Source organism: Loxodonta africana, chromosome 18 (genome assembly GCF_030014295.1).
Source record: "Loxodonta africana isolate mLoxAfr1 chromosome 18, mLoxAfr1.hap2, whole genome shotgun sequence".
Lineage (NCBI taxonomy): Eukaryota > Metazoa > Chordata > Mammalia > Proboscidea > Elephantidae > Loxodonta > Loxodonta africana.
The window spans coordinates 38,927,869-38,948,253 of NC_087359.1; the positions used below are offsets into that span (position 1 = coordinate 38,927,869).

Consider the following 20,385-nt stretch of genomic DNA (forward strand, 5'->3'; position numbering starts at 1 on the left):
CCCAACCCAAGTCATAGTATTTTCAATCATCTCATATCCATGTGAAAGTTGTACAATGAATACGGAACACCAGCGAAGAATTGATGACTTTGAATTATGGTGTTGGCAAAGAATATTGAATATACCATGGCCTGCGAAAAGAATGAACGAATCTGTCTTAGAAGTACAGCCAAAATGCTCCTTAGAAGCCAGGATGGCAAAATTTTGTCTCAGGTACTTTGGACATGTTATCAGGAGGGACCAGTCCCTGGAGAAGAACATCATGTTTGTTAAAGTAGAGGGTCATCAAAAAAGAGGAAGATCTTAAATGAAATGGATTAACACATGGGCTACAACAATGGGCTCAAGCATAACAACAACTGTGAGGATGGTGCAGGACCAGGCAGTGTTTCATTCTGTCGTACGCAGGGTCACTATGAGTAGGAGCTGACTCGGCGACACCTAACAACAATAAACCTCTTTTCTCCCTGGCACAGGGACCAGCAATCTTGAAGGTGATGGCTGCTATCACCCTGGGTTCCTGAGTGACTATGATGACCTATAGGTTACACACACATGGTGTGATTACAAAATGAAACTTTGGTGGTGGTTGTTTTTTAAGACACTTAGATTGTGAGTTGTTTACTGCTGCAGCAAAATCTGGTCTATCCTGGCTAATACGGGTGAAACCCAGGAATGAGGTGCTGCCTTATCAAAAAAACTCAAAATACACTGCAAAGGCTTAGGAGTTGGGTGGAGGGAGACAAGGAAGCAGCTATTAGAGGCTAAAAGGACTGCAATTCACATTACGCAGCGGTGAAATAATTGGTGACACCATCACCTGTACTGTCTCAGAAGGCAGCTAATATATCTCAAGAGCTTGTACCTTTACCGCAAGTGTTGAATGTTAAGAAAATGTGTCGGTCACTGTTGACTGTATTTGACAAATTATGACATGAAAAGGATGAATTCGGAAAACTATTGATCAGTTTACAATCAGGAATAGAAGGAGTCCAGAAAGTCAGAGATTTATAGGGTTACAAGAGGCAAGTACTGGATGTAAAACTGAGAAGGTCTTTGAGCTACAAAGGCTGATTAGAATTCAGTCTTGAAGCAAGGATCAAACCAAAGATTTGGCCTCCACAACCATTAATAAAACCTAACTGATTAAGGTACTACCTTTTCCAAAAAGATTTTCTAAAAGGAGACTAAGTTGAGGCTCTTTCATCAAAGTAGTCTCTTAGCACAGTTTTCCTTTTAAGCATATTTGTCTAATGTGATTTAGATCAAATGCTATTAGTAAATAGGAAAATGATGTCAATATAACGCAGAAGTCATGTTGCCTCATATGGGATTTTTCCCAGCAAGTTAACGTTTAAAGTGATGAGAAGCAAGCTTTCTCATAATTAGAAAGAAAACCTCAGCAAAATATGAAGACCTTAAGAAAAAAGCTAAATATCTTACTTCTGTACCTTCCTTTAATGCAAACAGTGGCTGGCTCAGTGACTTCATCAACCACTACACTTTCTACTTTATAAAATATCTGGTGAAGTGACAGCGTGTTTTTTCCCGTGTTTAAAAAAAAAAAAAAAAAAAGGCTTTTTGATTGTTGAAGCCTACACCATAGATCAAATTTTTAATTTTGATGAAACTGGTCTCTGTTAGAAGTGAATGCCTTCAAGGCCCCACATCTCAGGAGCAAACAAGAGGCCAGGAACCTGTGAAAGTGCGACTGACACTGGGTACAAATGCCAGTGGGGATTTAACAAGCTATTGTGTTATTAGAATTGCTAATTGTTTTTAACTAGTGCACTAGACACAGTGCTCCACAGATTCGGAGTGGTCTGCCCCAACCCTATTTTTGCTACATGCCCTGTTGTATTAGTGCACGATTTTGCAGAATGTAAAGCTTTTCAGGAAGGCGTATGTGACATGACAGCAGAAATACCTGTACTCAAAACCAAGGAAGAAGTACATTGCCAATAAAGCACAGCTTTACAGCAAATCTAAATACGGTTATAAAACAACTGTGGATGTGGCTAGGGCACATGTTGCTGACTGGAGTCGAATATATAAAAAGTCAACCAAGTTTTTGAGAGTTGGACAGCCAAAAGAGCCACCAGCTTGGGTTAAAAAAGACTAACTGTTCAAGACTTAAAATGATCTTTGGGTTCCCAAGCATCTATGGCAGGAAGTAGGATAAAACAGCTGTTCATTCCCTAAGAAGGACATATTCCCTATTATCCATTTTGGACATGGCCAAGGAAGATAATGGGGAGGGGGGAGGAGAAGAACATCCAGAAGGATGAAACTAAGGACCATGGGGATGGGGGGCGGAATGGACAAGAGAGCTAATCCTGAGGAGCAAAATCGGGAATATTCAAGAACATTCTCCACCCCCAAGGGGGAGGGTCCGCTCTGTGACTGTTCAGAGGGAGTTCAGAATTTGCTACAGTCTCGACTGCTATATGTCTCCTATTCTGCCCCCTTTCAAATGGGAGTGTTTATTTCTATTATCTGTTGCTATTCACTATTGTACACTACGTAGGGGCAAGAGATCATTTGCTAATTTCTTTCATAGGTCTCCAGATCGAGAGGAATAACATCTGGATCTAGTGTACAGATCACTATACACCACCTCCTCGTGAAAAGACCACCAAGTACCATCAGTCAGAGGTCCTGGACTTTGAGCTTTATGCCATGATTGAATAGGACAGTGGGTTTCTCTACCTTCGGGAGGAAGTGAGTATATTTTGCCTGTGAGAGACAGTAGACTGAATCTGATGACCAAAATGACAAACTGTGGTAGATGACAGTGTTTTTATCAAATCTTTTCATCTATCTTTCTGGCACAGGAGTACTGTACTTTCTTGTAGCTGCATGGGGCCACATGTTTAATACTGGTCATCATGTTGTAAACGTTAAGTACTGTGAGTCACTTCTGAGCTACAGTATTTAATTGCAATGAAAGACTCTCCAGATGTCTTCTCTCTTACCGTGGTGACTGATGATGTACAAGAAGATAGCTATTCCATCAGGCTGGGTCACTGAGTGATGATGGTAACAGCAGAGACCCCTGATGATCTATCATGGCCATGTAGTGTGAGAGACAAATATTTCATTGTTTTAAGCCACCTAGAAGGGGGGGTAGTTTGTTACCAAAGCATAACCTAGCCAATGTAAAGTACTACCTGTCAACTAAACCCACTTATAGTAACTGTCTTAGTTTTAGACTAACAGCAGAGCCAATAAAGTTCTTAAGTGAAAAGTTAAAGATCAGAAAGACAAAGGGCTGGATTCACAGGGGAATCTGCTATCTTAATAAATTAGAACATAAGACTATACCAACTTTTAAAAATTCTATTTAAAATGCCTCATTCTGTTTTAAATGATAAGCACACAAACACATTCCCACATGAACCTGAAAGCGACACCTCACCACTATTCAAATCATGAAAACTCACAAAAACATCAATAAATCACACCGTCACAATAGAAGGTGAAGTCTAATTGTTCACACTGGAACACACATGGGCTTTCTGCCCATATTTTACTTTCTTCATTTGATTTTGGCACCTTTTTCCTAGTCACAGTTTTGGTGATAATCTTCCTTTATTCTCTTTCCAGAAAACTTAAATATCTTCTAAGGGCATAATAGGGTAACCTTTACAAAACTAAAAACACATTAGGGAAATTAGGACTTTCCATTTTCCATTATTTCACCCTTTGTGTTTATCCTCAGTTCCAACTTACTTATTATTAATCACCTTAATTTAGTTTTTTATAAGACACTGAGCTCTAAGGACCTGAAAGTAGAATAAGAAATAGTCTTCACCAGCATTTAAACAAACAAACAAACAAACGAAAACCTGTTGTTCTTGAGTATATTCCGACTCATAGCGACCCTATAAGACAGAGTAGGATGGACCCATAGGGTTTCCAAGTAGCAGCTGGTAGATTCAAACTGCTGACCTTTTGGTTAGCAGCCAAGCTCTTAACCACTACACCACCAGGGCTGTTTAAATTCATCTCTCTATATAGTATTAAAAAAATACAAGTTCATCTATTCTTAAAAGATTATTTTCTACTCTTTTGTAAAATAAACTGGGTCATCCCTTAGTGTCTTACTATAATTAATGAACACATTATTCCAGACAGCTTGAAGACAAATGTGATGTGTAGTCTGGGGGTAGACGCATTAAGAAGCAAGCAGTCCTGGCACTCTAAAAGCTTGACAAGCTGCTACAAAGAAAATAAATTTTAAGAAAAAATTAGAAAATACAACCTTATAGATAGTAAAGTAGAGCTTGCTCTTCCAGGTAGACTACAAAATAAATTTTTAAGCACGTTTATTTAAACTTAATTTTAAGAGAAAAACAATTTTGTTCCCTGAAAAGTTGCAAAAGTTAATTTTTGAAAATTCAACAGTTTTTTTCTATTAAAATATGTAGCTAAGCCTCCTCTGCACAGAATACTTTAAAAAGATTCTACTTGTGACTAGTCTTTTCAAGTTGAAGGGGCAACCTTGTGAGGTATATTAATCTGCTGCTACCTCTGCTTATTCTACTTCCTTCAGAACCAATTCCACCGACCTTCCTCCAAAGCTCAAACTACCCAGGCACGACCAGATCCTTGACCCATTGGATGCAGTGCTTTCTAAAGCACACAACTATGTAAGAAGATTATGCTAAAACTAAAACTACGAAGAAAATGAAAGGAACAGGGAGAAAAAGATAAAGGTGTACTGGCAAAGTTCTTCCAAAAATTTATCTACTGGGAAGAATGGGTAGGACGACATTTGTGTATCTATGATAGGGATGGTCTGATACTTTATTCAAAGCTTTGCTACTTTTACAGAAGTATTTTCTTTCTCATTAGGAAAATATGCCAGTGACACATTTGCCAAATGGCAACTATTCTCAAAATCTGTGAGGTTAAATAATTACATAATACCTACTATATGTTTAATATGAATCAAAAAAAGTATAAAGTAATCTAAAGTTTTAGAAGAGAAAAGAAACCACATCTAGTTGAGGAAATCGAAAAAAGCTTTGTAAAGGAGAGTACATTTTAAAAACCTCTGAAGGGCTGGTAGGTTTTAGACTGGCAAATTAAGGTGGAAAGGCTATTTGCAGTGAAGGAACATAAGAATAGGGTAATGGTGGGGTATATTCTTGAACAGGAGACAGTTAAAGTTGTTTAGTTTTGCTAAAATACAGGGCTTACGGAAGAGAAATATGGCAAGATAGGTGAATCACTGCCATATGAGGCTTACACTGAAGGATGGGCTGAAGAGTTTGCAGTTAATATGGATGGCAAGATGGAGCCGCTGAAGGTTTTTAAAGAAAGAACTAATACGATTAGAGTTGTGTTTTAGGGGTCAAATTATATAACAGCAATCAATTGTATGCCTATATTTAAGTATATCTTTGAAACATATGCATGATAATTTAAAATACGTGAAGAAATTGTAGAAGAAAAATAGAAGTAGAAAAGTAAGATAATGCCAAGAATTTGAATAAAAAAATATATAAGCACAAACCATTTTATACTAAATCCTAAGACATATCGATAATGACTAAAACAAAATTTAAAATATCTGAATTGTAATTTTTTAACTTTTTTATAAGAATATGCTCCTTATAGGAGATAATTATTTAATTCTCCTTCCTAGCAATTGAAATTTAAAACTCATGTCCCCACTGACTGAAAGCTTTATTTTTTTTTTTCCTAATTCCACAAGTTCTATTTGCCTAAAATGAATGAAATCTAACCAGGTCCTGTCTTTTTCTTAAAATAATCTCTACCAGTAAGAAATTTCAATATACCTTCTGAGATACCCCGAAGGTGTGAACTACTCAAGACATAAACTGCTACGTAATTTTACCAAATGTTACCATTTAGGCCCCTCTGATCCTGTTTTTTTTTTTTTTTTTTAATATAAAATAAACAATATTAACAAAAAATATCTGACCAAATGGGCTAAATGATAAGACCAATAAATAGAGTTCATTTTACCCCAATTTTTGGTACTGTCAACCCTTCATTTCACCAATCTATGCCTTAGTATGCCAGCCTGAAAAGTGAGAGCCAAGAAAAGAAACTGCAAAACTGAAAAGCTTTGTAAACTCTACTCTCTGGTCTACAAAATGCATATAGTAGTGGTGATAATAATTTGCATTTATTTAATGCTTTACAGTTACATAAAGCATATTTATCATACGTTTGTTAAACATTTATTAAGTGCCTACTATGTGTTAGGCATTATAGGAGCTGAAGCCATCTAGGTATTGAAAGGTCCAATGAGGGAGACAGACATGAAAACCAGTGATCACAATACAGTGTGATAAGTACAATAACCAAAGGTTGCATGGCAGAGTGGTTAAGAGCACAAACTCTGCTTGCATAAAAAATCTGGCTCCTGCACCGACTAGCTTGGGCAAATTTCTGAACTTTTTTATGCCTCATTTTCTGCATCTATAAAATGCGGGTAATAATAATACCTACCTCATAGGGTTGTTACTGGGATTAAATGAGTTAATACTTACAAAAACAGTACATAGCAGTAGTAAGCACTAGCGTAAGTACTTATTAGAGAAACACACACACCTATAAATTTAATGTACAGAGGCAATGCAGAGAAGAAGCTAATTAACTATGTAAAAGGTGGTGAGGGTGTCAAGGAGAATTTCAGAGATGAGATAAAGCCGGAGCTGGTCTTGAAGGACAAGCAGTCGGACAGAAGGAGAAGAGAAGCAGGCATGCTGCATACAAGAAACAGGTTATGAAAAAGACAGGGACTAAAACCACATAGGTTTTTATTTTCTTATTTAAGCATAATTGCCCTACAACAAAAGACCTGGATGGCTATTCTTATTTTAAAGCTGAGGGTCAGTTTGAGATCATTCCCACTGCCAAGGCTTGTAAACGACGGAACAAGGGCTAGAATTCTGGTTTTCTAACTCCTAGTCCCAGTTTACCTTGCTGTCTCTTATTGAGCTAAACGGTAAACACCATTATTTCAAAATATGTACTTAGGCCTTAAGCAAACAAATATCTGCACTACACAAAGTAAAAAAATAAAACCAGACTAGTATTCAAGGGTCTAAATTTTATTTTTAGCTAGTGGAATTCACACAACTCACACTTCTCTTCCGAGGGTGCCCGGCCTGTTAGATTAATTCATACAGGAACATTTCCCACTTCAGATTGATCCGCCTGCAGTTAATGCTTCACAGTAACCACTTCTGACACACTAGAGGCCAAAATTTAAATTGTTTTAGTTCATCTTCTTCTTACAAAACGGTTAAGTTTTCCAATAGATAAAACCTAAATAATTTTCTAAACTAAACTTGCTTTGTAGACTAAAAACACTAGACTAGAAGCTACATAAATAAAATTTACAGTGAAAAAGGGTCCATTTCACAGGATCAGCAGCATACTTACAAATGTCCTTCATCTCCAAAGGACAATTTCACAAAATTGGCTTGGAGAGCACTAGAAAGGTTATCAACACCAACTTGTAGGAGTCAACTTTACAACAAACAAAACCGCAAATGATACATAAACATATATATCACTGCACAAATTTTGGATAAGCATTATAAAGTTTCCTCAGATGCTTATACTTTACACAGTTAAAACAGAACTAATTTTAATGCAATCTCATTTAATAAAAAAATTTAATATATCAATTATTTTTAAGCGGTCCATCTAATCCATTCTCTGTAAAAAATGGAAACTGAGAAACGCCGTCATCTTCAGTTTTAGACAAAGCTTTCAGAAAACTAAATGTCACTTAGCTTTTTACACAGGCATTTAAATGAGCATGCCACTGTGCTTCCTCCATAATATGCAAGTGCAGCTAGTGGAAGAGGGCAGAAGAGAGGTACTCCTCCCAGGTCCTAATTACCTTCAAGCATCAACAGTCTGTGTGTTTCCATATAAGACAATAAAAACTAATGCGCATTACTCATCACACAGTCAGCTCAAGCAACCTTAACTTTCACCAGTAACCACCCTAGGGCCAAAGGAGAAATCATATACTAAGTAGGCTACACCGTTGAACTTAGATGATCACAACATATATTCAAAACACTTTTTCACTATTCAATTCAGGTCATAAATGTCCTCTGAAGACAGGAGAATATAATTTAAACAAAAAACAAAACAAAAAAAACAAAAACCCATTCCCATTGAGTCAATTTCGACTCACAGTGACACTACAAGACAGAGCAGAACTGCCCCGTAGGGTTTCTAAGCAGTGGCAACTGCCAACCTTTTGATGAGCACCTGAGCTGTTAACCACTACTCCAGGACGGTTCCAATTTAAACAAAGGAGCTATTTTTAAAAGGTAAGAAGTTACCCAGAAATCCCACTCCTCGGAATATACCCTAGAGAAATAAGAGCCTTCGCATGAACAGATATATGCACACCCATGTTTATTGCAGCTCTGTTTACAACAGCAAAAAGCTGGAAGCAACCAAGGTGTCCATCAACGGATGAATGGTTAAATAATTGTGGTATATTCACACAATGGAATACTACGCATCGATAAAGAACAGTGACGAATCTGTGAAACATTTCATAACGTGGAGGAACCTGGAAGGCATTATGTTGAGCAAAATTAGAGGCAAAAGGACAAATATTGTATAAGACCACTATTGTAAGATCTTGAGAAATAGTATAAACTGAGAAGAACACATACTTTTGTGGTTACGAGAGAGGGAGGGAGGGAGGGTGGGAAAGGGTTTTTTACTGATTAGTTAGTAGATAAGAACTACTTAGGTGAAGGGAAGGACAATACTCAATACATGGAAGGTCAGCTCAACTGGACTGGACCAAAAGCAAAGAAGTTTCTGGGATAAACTGAAGGCTTCAAAGGTCAGCGGAGCAAAGGAGGGCGTTTGGGGACTATGGTTTAAGGGGACTTCTGAGTCAATTGGCAAAATAATTCTATTATGAAAACATTCTGCATCCCACTTTGAAATGTGGCGTCTGGGGTCTTAAATGCTAACAAGCTGCCATCTAAGATGCATCAATTGCTCTCAACCCACCTGGATCAAAGAAGAATGAAGAACACCAAGGTCACACGATAACTATGAGCCCAAGAGACAGAAAGGGCCACATGAACCAGAGACCTACATCATCCTGAGACCAGAAGAACTAGATGGTGCCTAGCCACAACCGATGACTGCCCTGACAGGGAGCACAACAGAGAACCCCAGAGGGAGCAGGAGATCAGTGGGATGCAGACTCCAAATTCTCACAAAAAGACCATACTTAATGGTCTGACTGAGACCAGAGGAATCCCAGCGGTCATGGTCCCCAAACCTTCTGTTGGCCCAGGACAGGAACCATTCCCGAAGACAACTCATCAGACATGGAAGGGACTGGACAGTGGGTAGGAGAGAGATGCTGATGAAGAGTGAGCTACTTGTATCAGGTGGACACTTGAGATTGTGTTGGCATCTCCTGTCTGGAGGGGGGATGGGAGGGTAGAGAGGGTTGGAAGCTGGCAAAATTGTCACGAAAGGAGAGACTGGAAGAGCTGACTCATTAGGGGGAAAGCAAGTGGGAGTATGGAGTAAGATGTATATAAACTTATATGCGACAGACTGACTTGATTTGTGAACATTCACTTGAAGCTCAATAAAAATTTAAAAAAAAAAAAAAAGGTAAGAAGTTTTTTGTGTGTTACTGTGATCTTTTTGGTTAAACCTGACAAGTAAAGTCCCGGCTACATAAAGACCCAAATAAAATTTAGTGCCCTTAAAAACAACTATAAGAACACACCCACAAGATATACAATTTTGGAAAGTCTCAGTCTAGTCTTGACCAAAGGTTGTTTCACTGAATGCAATTATTTAATGCAGTAGTCCATTTTCAGATAAGCCCTGGTGGCGCAGTAGTTAAAGCACTCAGTTGCTAATAGAATGGTCGGTGGTTGGAACCCACCAGCCACTCCCCTGGAGAAAGATGTGGCAATCTGCTTCTGTAAAGATGTACAGTCTTGGAAACCCTATGGGCAGTTCTACTCTGTCCTAGAGTTGGAATCAACTCAACGGCAAAGGGTTTTTTAGTCCATTTTCAAACTGGCTAACTATGTAAGTATTTTGATCAGTATTTACTGATATCCTGCTTATTAGCTTTATTAGGAAAAATCAGAGACTTAAAAGGCCTTGTGAATCTTCCTTTTCTTAAACTTGTGAAGGTGACACCCCAGGTTAAGAACTGAAATATTTTTGGCAGGCATGTATGTACACATGGTGACTACCTATAATGCAACCCATTAAGAAAGGCCTATGTACTTGTCAACTTGAATTAAACATTCATTTGGAAAACGAAAATAGCTCTGGGAAATGCCCTTAATACATTCCTATATTTTAACACCCCCCAAAAAAGGAAATCATAAATATTTTAGATGTGTGAACAACATCAGGAAATATTGGAATTTAATTTATACATTTATCTATGAAAAAACAAAGGACTGTTAGCTTCTCATTAACAAAGAAATTTTGACACTTTGAAAATGAACTTTGGAAAAAAAAGCTTAACTGAATTAGTCTTAGGCCAACAGGTATAAAGAAATAGTCTAAAACAAAAATATCTGAAACCAGATGGAAAGGTTTAACCCAAACCACAACATACCCAAAACATGGCCAACGGAAAGAGACAAATTGCTAACATACAACCTGCCTTTTCCTTCCCATAGCCTATATAATCCTCTCCTAAACTGCTCTTAAACATCTGAGATACGGACTTATGAGATTCTTTTGAAAATTACAAATCCTCTACCCCAGAAAAATGAACATACAAAAATTTACATGCAATTTCAAGGGGTTTGTCCATTTCCAGAAAACCAGCCATGGATCCCCTAAAGGTCCAAAGACCCCAGGCTAAGAACTCTGACATACAGCAGATTTTACTTTTCCTTATTTGTGATGTATATTTAGATTAGGTTTGTGAATTAAATGTTTCTCTACCTCCTTTCTTTCTCTTCTTATCCCTTTCTCTCTCAATTCTCCTGTATATCTATGGCCATAAACGGATTAACAGGGTGAAAGAACAGTATATGAGTAACATCATTAATTGTAGAATAAAAGGAGGAGATTAAGTTTGTAACTATGAACTGAAAGGTTGGTATGTGGCCTAGACACTGCCTGCTCTAGTTTCAGGGAGGAAGCATTGTAGAGCCACAGAAATCTTAGTAGGAAACCCCAGTGTGCTACTTAGTCAGGTGTATAGCCTTGGACAAGCCAGTTAATCTCTCTCAGACTCAGTCTGTTTCCCTGTAAAATGAGAATAATGGTATCTTCATCTCAAAGTGCTGTTAGGAGGATTTAATCTATAACAAAGGTAAAATTTCCAGCACCAGTCGGAATCAACTCTATGGCAATGGGTTTTTTTTGTTTTGTTTTGTTTTAGGGGACTTTCTGCCCTAGCTCCCTTCCCCTTCCTATTTGAGAAGATTTTTCTTAAAGAAGTTATAAATTATGGAGGGTGTAGATCACAGAAATAGGTAATTTTAGAGTTTGTTGCATACATTTTTACATAATGAACATGAGGTAGTGAAAATGAAGGGAAAGGAAAGAATGGCTAAAGAAAGAGAGTTAAAATTAAATAGGCCAAAAGCAACCAAAGGAAAAAAAAATAGGTAAATTGAACTTCATCAAAATAAACTTTTGGGAGACAAAGGACACTATCAAGAAAATGAAGAGACAATCCACAGAATTAGAAAAAAAAATTGTATACCATACATCTTATAAGGGTCTATCATCCAGAATATATAAAGAATGCTTACAACTCAACAATAAAAAAGACAAATAACCCAACTTAAAAATGGGCAAAGGATTTGAATAGACATTTCTCCAAAGAAGATACATAAACTGCCGATAAACACATGCTCAACATCATTAGTTATTAGTGAAATGCAAATAAAAACCACAGTGAGATACTACTTCACACTCGGTAGGGTGGCTATTATCAGAAAATAACAAATGTTGTCAAGGATGTGGAAAAAATTGGAAGTCTCATACACTGCTGGTGGGAATGCTGGTAGGAATGTGGATAGGTACTGCTACTGTAGAAAACAGTTTAGGGGTCCTCAAAAAGTTAAACAGAGTTACCATATGATCCAGCAATTTCATGCCTAGGTATACACCTGAGAACCAAAAATATATGTTCATACAAAAACTTGTACACAAATGTTCATGGCAACATTATTCATAATCGCCAATGTACCACACAGTTAGCCATTTTAAAAATGGACGACTGCATTCATTAACTGCATTCAGTAAAATAACTTCTGGTCAAGGCTAGACTGTTCTGGTTGTTTTTAAAAGCACTGAATTTTATTTGAGGTAGGACTTTGCTTGTCAGGTTTTAACCAAAAAGATCACAGTGATATACACACAAAACTTTTTTTTTTTTTTTAAACGTAAGTCATATGTTGAGTGAAACCAAACCTGGTAACAATGCCACAACTATGTCAAAATTAAAGGCAAGAGTGCCCAACCACTCCTTAGGAGGCCTGGAGCAAAACTTTACTCAACAGAGGTGTTCTACAATAGATGTTGGCAAATTGACCCAATGGATCCTCCCTCCCTTTTGGGAAATTCTTCTGAACATAGAGAAAGCTAATTACTGGTTTTGGGTTGTTACCCGAACCACAATGAGTTATGGTTAATAAATCTTCACAAGTATATCATAGTCTTAGAAGCAATGGGACCCTACGTTACTAAAAGTGCTGTTACTCAAACGTGGGGTTTACATGTGAAAAATATCTCATAATCCTGCAAGTTAAAAAACAAATTATAGTCTTATTACCCAAAGAAAATTCCATCTAAACTACATATGCTAAATCACTACAAAAACGGTGTGTGTGTCAAAAAAAAAAATTTTTTTTTGTGTGTGGGGGGAAGAAGTGCAGGACCTATAAACAAATTACAAGTTCATATAAACATTAAATACATATTAACAATTTTGTTCTCTGTATAAACATGGTTGGAGAGTTAACAGACATAGCTCTAACAAACAAAAAACTAGCTGGTATGATGATTCAATCATTTATTTACTGGATGTTTTTTCCCAGACACTGTACTAGGCCTCATGGGCATAACTGTGAACACAACATAGCTTCTGCTTTCAAGGATCTCAGAGCCTAATGAGGAGTACTAATAGTTCAGCAACGACCACACAGTATGATAAATGCCACCACAAGGGTGTGCAGAGGGTATCAAGGGAGCCATAGATGAGTGTCACAGATGAGTGGAAAACTACCAGAGGATGTGACTGCCAATGTGAGACCCAAAGAAAAAGCAGGAGTTAGCCAAGTGAAGGTCAGGAAGTGAGGGGCAAAAACATGGGAGTGAGAAGAGGAAGGCTGATCTAGACAGAAGGCACAGGATGCACGAAGACTAAAAGGTGAGAAAGGCCAGGCTATAGTGTAATGAGGAAGGAATGGAAGCTGAACTGGAACTCAAAACCGAAGAACAATTTGAGTTTGTTTTTTTAAAGATGAGAGACTTGAGCATGTTTAAATGTTGATGAGAAGGAACACCTCTTACCACAAAGGAACTCCGTAACAGCATTTAAAAATACACTACAGTAGGAGGTTAGCTCGTTAAACTCTAAAAAATTATATATAGAAGGAAAACTCTGATAAAGCCACATTCTTAAGCTTCACCTTATTTCAGAACACATTAACCAAGAGAAAACAGATCGATACATTAAAAAATGATTACATTATAAACATGATTCCAATATTAAAACACAAATTCAAAGGACTAAAGCAAAAAAGTCCAGATATTTTAAAAGCTAAAAACATGTATAATACACCTAAAACCCCAAATCAAAAATATACCTACCTAAAATCAATTTTATTTGGATTATCCTCCTAAAATTCTTTTAGTCTTTAATACTTTCTCAAATCTAAAAGTGTTTTGCCTCTTTGGTCTTACTGAAGAAATATGTTGTCTTGAGATAAGCTTTCTACAAACTTAAGTACAACTTCCTAAGAAAATATTAAAACATTTTTATGTTCACTTCAGGAGATTCTAAAATTTAAAACCGCTCCAAATTAAAATATGACCACTTCAAAGTAAAGGGAATAATTTCAAAGTTAAGACCAAAACAGCTTTTGATACAAACCACTGCATGTTGCAGAAACGGTAACCTAGTTTCACTTTGAGTATAATGTTTGTTGCCCTCAAGGGATCTGCAACTTTCGAGCAAGATTTTTCATTAAATACCAGATAACAGGTAAAGCAAAGGCGGGGGGGGGGGGAGGTGGGAGGGAATCAATACATCTTCATGCTACAACACATTTCAACACTTCAGTTTAAGGGAAGAAAATCAGTTCTTATGCGCGCGCACAAACACGCATACATGCACCATATTGACAAGCCTCTGGCAGTTACCCGTGGCATAACACTAGAATTATAAGTCAAGGCTAAACTATAGAACATGTGGCAATTTAATGATCTGCTTGTGAAAAGGAAACAATCTTCCACATCACACAAAATTTTTCTTGGCTATTTGCTCTGTAGCATAATAATTGGTCAGAATAATCCAAGCTGAGAAAGCTGATGGAAGATGTTCAAATATACAAAGGTTTCAATACAAAGAATTTTAAACAATTTTTTTCCAAACTATGGTTCCTGATATTGAATTATGAATGCCTATGCATACTTCAGAAACCCTGGTAGCGTAGTGGTTAAGTGCTACAGCTGCTAACCAAAAAGTCGGCAGTTCAAATCCACCAGGTGCTCCTTGGAAACTCTACAGGGAAGTTCTACTCCGTCCTACAGGGTTGCTATGAGTCGGAATCAGCTTGACGGCAATAGGTTTTGTTTTGTTTTTGGTTATGCGTATTTCAGTAAGACAAAAATATCCCAATAGTCCAAATCTCTGAATGAACTACCTGTTCAAGCCACTATCATCCTATAAATTCCAGAAAAGTTAATTTTAGGACATAAAGTAAATTAATTAGTAACAATACACACTTTAGACATTTATATTTTAACTCTATCAGAATGTCTAAAAAAATGAGACTATGAGCAGCAAAGGCAGGGAACTGCCAGAAATTTAAGCCAGATTCACAACAGGGTGTGGAACAAGGGCTATCATTTCTGATGTCAGGTGGATCTTGGCTAAAAGCAGAGAATACCAGAAAGATGTTTACCTGTGTTTTCATTGATTATGTAATTAAAGGCATTCACCTGTGTGGATCATAACAGATTATGGATAACACTGCAAAGAATGGGAATTCCAGAACACTTAATTGTGCTCATGAAGAATATGTACATCAACCAAAAGGCAGTCGTTTGAACAGAACAAGCGGATACTGCATGGTTTAAAGACAGGAAAGATGTGAATCAGGGTTGTAGCCTTTCACTATACTTATTCAGTGTGCATGCTGAGCAGATAATCCAAGAAGCTGGACTACATGAAGAAGAATGAGGCATCAGGACCGGACGAAGACTCATTAAAAACCTGCAATACGCAAATGACACAACGACGCTTGCTGAAAGTGAACAGGACTTGAAGCACTTACTGATGAAAGATCAAAGACTACAGCCTTCAGTATGGATTATGCCTCAACATAAAGAAAACAAAAATCCTTACAACTGGACCAATAAGCAACACCATGATAAATGGAGAAAAGACTGAAGCTGTCAAGGATTTCATTTGGATCCACAATCAACACCCATGGAAGCAGCAGTCAAGAAATCAAACAATGTGTTATATTGGGCAAATCTGCTGCAACTGACCTCTTTACAGTGTTAAAAAGCAAAGATGTGATTTTGAGGACTAAGGGGTGCCCAACCCAAGTCATATGATCACCTCATATGCATGCAAAAGCTGGACAATGAATAAGAAAGATGGAAGAAGAATTGATGCATCTGAATTACTGTACTGATGGAGAATACTGACTATACTATGCACTGCCAGGAGAACAAACAAATCTATCTTGAAGAAGTACAGCCAGAATGTTCCTTAGACGCCAGGATGGCAAGACTTCGTCCCATGTATTTTGGACATGTTATGAGGAAGGACCAGTCCCTGGAGAAGGACATCATGTTTCATAAAGTAGAGGGTCACCAAAAAAGAGGAAGACCCTCAACGAGATGGACTGACACAGTGGGTACAATAATGGGTTCAAACATAACAACTGTGAGGATGGCATAGGACTGGGCAGTGTTTTGTTCTGTTGTACATGGGGTAGCTATGAGTGGAAGCCAACTTGATGGCACCTAACAACAATACGAGCAGCAAAGGCACTGAGCTCAAGAGGAAGTGAACAGACTCCTGTCTTGCAGACAAATGGGTAGGTGGAGGAAGCATTTATGTGGGGAGATGATTTTTATACAATGCCTTTCTTAATCTAAAGAAAACCACAGCTCTTCACAACATATGCACTATAAATAGATGTAACCAGTCAAAAATCTTAATGTTTTGTTCACTTGTTTGCCTGCTTGCTTTATTGTTGTTGTTGCTGCTGCTCTGTTTTTGTTTTTTAACTTTTGTCATAACCCAAATACAACGAACAAGCAGGCTCCCCAGTCAGAAGCCTGGGGACAAAGGACTAAGGTTACTTTCCTTTATCTATTTATGTTGAAGAAGATTTTAATTAGTAATGGGGATTTTTACTGTAATATCTTTGAATATACTTCCCTTACCTAAAATCAATTTCACACTAGTTCACATCAATACAAATTTTCTGTCACTACTTTTCGCACCACCACTCATCTGTCCAGGGGCCAGAGGCCAACTGCAGAACAGACCATCAATTGTCCACATGCAAGTTTAACTTGAAATTGAAGAAAATTAAAACAAGTCCACAAGTGGTAAAGTACAACCTTGAGTATATCCCACCTGAATTTAGAGACCATCTCAAGAATAGATTTCACACACTGAGCATTAATAACCAAAGACCAGATGAACTGTGGGATGATATCAAGGACATGAGACATGCAAAAAGTAAAAGGTCACTAAAAAGATAGGAAAGAAAGAAAAGACAAAAATGGATGTCAGAAGAGACTCTGAAACTTGCTCTTGAATGTAGAGTAGCTAAAGCGAATGGAAGAAATGATCACGTAAAAGAAATGAACAGATGTCCAAGGGCAGCTCTAGAAGACAAAGCGTTATAATTAAATGTGCAAAGACCTGGTGGTAGAAAACCAAAAGGGAAGAACATACTCAGCATTTCCTAAGCTGAAAGAACTGAAGAAAGAATTCAAGCCTTGAGATGCAATACTGAAGGATTCTATGGGCAAAATATTAAAGGACACAGGAAGCATCAAAAGAAGATGGAAGGAATACACAGTCACTGGACCAAAAGAATTGGTTGATGTTCAATCATTTCAGGAGGTAGCATATGATCAAGAACCAATGGTACTGAAGGAAGAAGTCCAAGCTGCAGTGGAAGCACTGGCAAAAAACAAGGTTCTAGGAATTGATGGAGTATCAATTGAGATGTTCAAACAAACGGATGCAGTCCTGGAGGTGCTCATCCGTCTATGCCAAGAAATTTGGAAGACAGCTACCTGGCCAACCAACTGGAAGAGATCCATATTTGTGCCCATTCCAAAGAAACGTGATGCAAGAGAATGCAGAAATTATTGAATAATATCATTAATATCATAAAAATATACAGAAGTAAAATTTTGCTGAAGATAAATCAAAAGTGGCTGCAGCAGTACCTCTACAAGGAACCTCCAGAAATTAAAGCTGGATTCAGAAGAGGATGTACAGCAAGGGCTATCATTAATGATGTCTGATGGATCTTGGCTAAACGCAGAGAATACCAGGAAGATGTTTACCTGTGTTTTTACTATGTAATTAAAGGCATTCGACTGTGTGGATCATAACAAATTAGGGGTAACATTGCAGAGAACAGGAAGTCCAGACAGTCAGTTGGAACCTGTACCTAGACCAAGAGACAGTCATTTGAATAGAACAAGGGGATAAAATCAGAAGTGGTTGAAAAGCAGAAGGGTCTGTGTCAGGGTTGTGGCCTTTCACCACAGTTATTCAACCTGTACGCTGAACAAATATAAGAAGCTGGGCTATATGAAGAAGAAAACGGCATCAGGCGTGGAGGAAGACTTATTAACAGCCTGCGATATGCAAATGACACAACCTCGCTTGCTGAAAACAAAGAGGACTTGAAGCATTCATTGATGAAGATCAAAGACTACAGCCTTCAGTATGGATTATACCTCAACATAAAGAAAACAAAACTCCTCATAACTGGACCAATAAGCCACATCACGATAAAAGGAGAAAATACTGAAGTCATCAAGGATTTCATTTTACTTGGATCCACAATCCATGCCCATGGAAGCAGCAGTCAAGAAATCAAACAATGTACTGCAGTGGGCAATATGCTGCAAAAGACCTCTTTAAAGTGTTAAGAAGCAAAGATGGTACTTTGAGGACTAAGGTTCACCTGACCCAAGTCACGGTATTTTTAATCGCCTCATAAGCATGCGAAAGCTGGACAATGAATGAGGAAGACCGAAGAAGAGCTGATGCCTTTGAATTATGGTGTTGGCAAAGAATACCGAATAGACCATGGACTGCCAGAAGAACAAAAAATCTGTCTTGGCAGGAGTACAACCAGAACGCTCCGTAGAAGCGAGAATGATGAGACTTTGTTTCAGGTATTTTGGAAATGTTATCAGGAAGGACCTGTCCCTGGAGAAGAACATCATGCTTGGTAAAGTAAGAGGGTCAGTGAAAAAGAGGAAGACCCTCAATGAGATGGAATGACACAGTGGGTCCAACAACGGGCTCAAACATAACAACAATTTTAAGAACAGTGCAGGACCGAGCAGTGTTTCTTTGTATTGTACATAGGGTCACTGAGTCAGGACTGATTGGACAGTCCCCAACAACAACACTTTTGGCAACATCTTTAAGAAGTGTTGCTAGAGCAACAAATGACAGTTTTGGTCATAGAGACATTGTTTCAATAATCGTTCTTCCTCCCCTACTTTCTCTTCTCTCCAAAATATAGCTAAGAATCAGAGTTCATATAAAAATTGAAAATACCTGTTCATTAAAAAACTTTACCAAAAAAGTGGAAAGACAAGCTACCGACTAGGAGAATATCTTCTGAAACCATATATCCAATAAGAATCCAATAATCAAAATAAATATAAAACTTGGACAACTAAACAACAAAAAGACGAATAACACAATCATAAAATGGGCAAAGGAACAGAGCAGACATTTCACCGAAGAGGACATGCAAATGGCCACCAAACACATGAAAAGATGCTCACTGTCATTAGCCATCAGAGAGATGCAAATCAAAACTACAAGGAGATGCCATTTCACTCCCGGGAAGAGAAGCTAAGAGAAAAAAAAAAAAAAACAGAAAATAACAAATGTTGACGAGGATGTGGGGAAACTGGAACTTTTACCCACTGTTGGTGGGAGTGCAAAATGGTACAGGCTTTGTGGAAAACAGTGTGGCGGCTCCTTGAAAAACTAAAAATATAACTACCATATGACCCAGCAAATCCACTCCTAGGTATTATATACCCAAAAGATTTGAAAGCACCCAGAGGCTCAAACAGAGACTTGTACACCAACGTTCACTGCAGTACTATTCACGATAGCTAAAAGGTGGAAACAACCTAAATGCTCATCAACAGATGAATGGATAAACAAAATGTGGTACACACATGCAATGCAATACTACTCAGCCAGTAGGAGAAATGAAGTCTTGATATGATACATGCTACTTACAATATGGATGGAGCTGGAAGACATTATGCTGAGTGAAATAAGTCAGTTACAAAAGGACAAATACATAATCTCACTTTAAAAAAAAAGACAAGAAAAGGCCAATGTACAGGGAAAACAAAGTTTATTAGCTGTTACCAGGGGCAGGAGGGAGAGGGGAAGAGGAAAAAGGGCTTAAGAGGGATCGAAATATCGTGATTAAGGGTAGGGTTGCACAGCTGATTATTGTAATTGCTGTCAATAAGTTGCATATCTGTAAAAAGTTGAACTGGCAAAAGTTGTGTAAGAGATACATTTACAGCAACAACAAAAAGCTGCTGAGACTGCTTATATACAACCAAAAACCTTATGGGATTTGGTTTTTGGTTTCAAGATTTAGGGTCATGGTTTCATGGTAAAAAAAAAAACACCCAAAAACCTTATGGGATTTGGTTTTTGGTTTGGAGATTTAGGGTCATGGTTTCATGGTACATCCCAGTTAAACGGACTATTGACATGTTTAGTGCCTCTATTCTACCTCCTAGTTTGTGCGTAGTGCTTGGGGTCTTAAAAGTTTGCAAGCGGCCTTCCAACGCACAACAATTGGCCTCTACTCCCAAGGAACACCAGAGGAAGGAAGGTCAAGAACAGAAGGAGGATATACAACG

The 20,385-nt window shown here is 37.8% G+C and overlaps 1 protein-coding gene across 5 annotated transcripts in view; it reads right to left on the bottom strand.

The window, feature by feature from the left end:
* The window catches only part of ZNF652 (zinc finger protein 652), a 70,353-nt gene that overhangs the window by 26,176 nt on the left and 23,792 nt on the right, over positions 1-20,385 (bottom strand). The window contains exon 1 of one of the 5 annotated variants that reach the window (XM_064271191.1): positions 7,125-7,582. The exons of the other annotated variants lie outside the window; for them this stretch is intronic. The gene's annotated coding sequence lies outside the window, so the exon portion shown is untranslated. Of the gene's footprint in view, positions 1-7,124; positions 7,583-20,385 lie in introns of those variants that run through there. 5 annotated transcript variants of the gene reach the window in all.